Consider the following 2,500-nt stretch of genomic DNA (forward strand, 5'->3'; position numbering starts at 1 on the left):
TTTTGAGAGTCAACAAAACGACTCCTTGATCCCGAAAGATACCTCAGCCGACCATGAAAACTCTCTCAAAATCTGAGTGTTTTATCCGAGTTTGTAATCTTGAGAAGTGTAGTAATCAGTGGCTCTTTGCTATAGACTTTTTTAGGAGAGGTCGTTCAATGAGATTGCGGCCATCTGGCAGCATTTTAAAAATAGTCCATTTTACAGTTGTGTGTTTAGTTACCTGGCCTGTGAATGAAAGCTAGGCTGGAGTTGACCTTGTTTTGATAGAAACCCCACTGCTTTTCTTATGTCATTTCTTACTATTTAGCGTGACAACAACATCATTAACATACGAAAAGGAGGGAGGTCTGTATAAATTCACAAGGTCAACACCAGCCTCACTTTCATTTAAAGACTAGGTAACTAAGCACACAAGTGTAAAGAGGTCTATTGAAGTAGAGAATAGACAACTTTCACGATGGCGTCATTTGACTACAACTTCCAGAATTCAGTTTGTTTTTCTTTTCTTATTTAAATTTTGTTTTCCCAGCGGGGTGAAAATAGGAATAGCTCTAATGAATATTTGTAGTCAAATGTCGTCATCATGCTTATGTCGTATTAGAGACATTGGATGGCAGTTCACTGACGAAATGTATAGGTCCTTGTGCATAACCTCTGGTGGCTAGGAGGGTGAGGCAGCACTGGGACTAGATTAGGGGGCGGCAATGACACCAGACAATCCAATAGACTAACTTTCAACTTAAACAATAATCATGATTTCGAGGTTCTGGGGATTAAAAGGAAGGCATTGTAACAGTTTGTTCCCCGGATCCTCGAGATGATGCCTTTCGCCTAAGAATTTTAACATAACGAAATTGGGTTATTGGTTTAATTAGAAAAATAATTGTGTTGCACGTGGGACACCCATTTTGGTACATTTCTGCTCCATACTTATTCGTGTCAGATACAGCTACATTTGAGAGTCGTTGTACTTTGCGTACATGTTGGAGAGAGTGACAAGTTGCCAGCTGAAGCTTAGGAACTTCATGTCTTACCTTTTGATTAAGGTTCTGGTGAAGGTCACTAAACAACTACAAACTTAGTAAACTGACTTATACTATTCTAATCTGCTTAAATTAAAATAAAAAACTCGCCCTGTCTCTGTTTCAACGTTGCGGTGTGTGCACAAATGCGGTGCCAATCCATTTGATACTTGTTGATAATGCCTTTATTACATATTCATTCAATCAAAATATAAAAAATTCAGGAAAAAAGGGGCTTACGAAAATAAAGTTATTTCATAAAAGTAGGTCAGCAGCTGTACAAATTACTTTAAAATCATCTACAACTTCACTTCTAAAAAGGGGCTGCCGCGATCCTCTGATGCTAGTATTTACAGACTTAAAAATTTCGAAAGAAATCCTGGTGCTGAGCCAGCTAATAACAACTGGGTAGCCTTCAACGTCCTTTTCTGCCAATTTCTCCACTAAATGCTTCATAACATACTCATGGTGCTTGCTTGCTCGTCTTTTTTCCCCCAGGCATCGATTCACAGGAAACGAAAAAAAACTGAAATGTTTTCTAGGCCTGCACAAATTTTGGAAATGACCAGAGGTTGCCGCCCCTAATGACGGAGAGATCTTGAGACGCGAGGTTGAGTTTGATTGGAAACTTCCCTTATGACACAGTCGCATAATACTCAGTTAACAGGCATAAAATGCAATGACTTTAAGAGCCATACGTGTGAGGCATCATGTACATAAACGCAATTGATACGACCAAGAGCGAACGTACAAGGGCCAAAAAAGTTCAACAGAGAGTAATAATGCCAAGGTCACACTGTCACGCCTACACCAAGTAACGTGAATCTAATTATTTTGCTATATTGGATCCCCGGATCCCCCCCTCCCTCCCCCCCCCCCCCCCATATTGATATAGGGGACCTCACCCACGATGTCCAACGTGAACCGTATAACGGTATTGTACAACGTACTTTTTTATGTTTACTATGTCGTCGCTTAAACTCCCGAATGATTTGGGTCAAGACACAGCTCTTACAACGGATCTTGTGATTGGTTCAGAAAAACAGTGGGCACAAACAGAAGCCCATTAGAGTCCATACTTATGGACTCCTAGCACAAACAAATATTCAACGGTAACAATGAAGCTCTAACCCTAAATACAATAGAGCCTTTGTCTTACTCAGCAATAAAGTTACATTTTTAAAGAGCTGAGATCATCTGAATGAATTTTCCTTGTGGTGATTAGCGCCCAATGTCTTCTTAATCACGCATACGCACTATAAAAGGAGTGGCTTCACGCTCTGCTTTTGTTCTAATCAAGAGATCATGAGGTAAAGCACGACTGATTAATTTATCCAAGATGGTGATCAACAAAGAGCAACACAGAAACGGAATTCCTAAAAGATATTTGTAGCGCAAGATAAAGGACTCAGGAGTAAAAAAAGAACGACAGATGATAATTTTTAAGACATTACGGGCACATTGCCATGAGGGGG

At 39.9% G+C, this 2,500-nt stretch overlaps 1 protein-coding gene across 1 annotated transcript in view; it reads left to right on the forward strand.

The window, feature by feature from the left end:
* Positions 1–1,291, forward strand: part of LOC137970508 (palmitoyltransferase ZDHHC17-like) — a 21,343-nt gene extending 20,052 nt beyond the window's left edge. Inside the window, exon 18 of the mRNA XM_068817030.1 lies at positions 1–1,291. This exon is cut by the window's left edge and continues 238 nt beyond it. The gene's annotated coding sequence lies outside the window, so the exon portion shown is untranslated.
* The last annotated feature ends 1,209 nt before the right edge of the window (positions 1,292–2,500 follow it).

Source organism: Montipora foliosa, chromosome 9 (genome assembly GCF_036669935.1).
Source record: "Montipora foliosa isolate CH-2021 chromosome 9, ASM3666993v2, whole genome shotgun sequence".
NCBI classification, from domain to species: Eukaryota; Metazoa; Cnidaria; class Anthozoa; order Scleractinia; family Acroporidae; genus Montipora; species Montipora foliosa.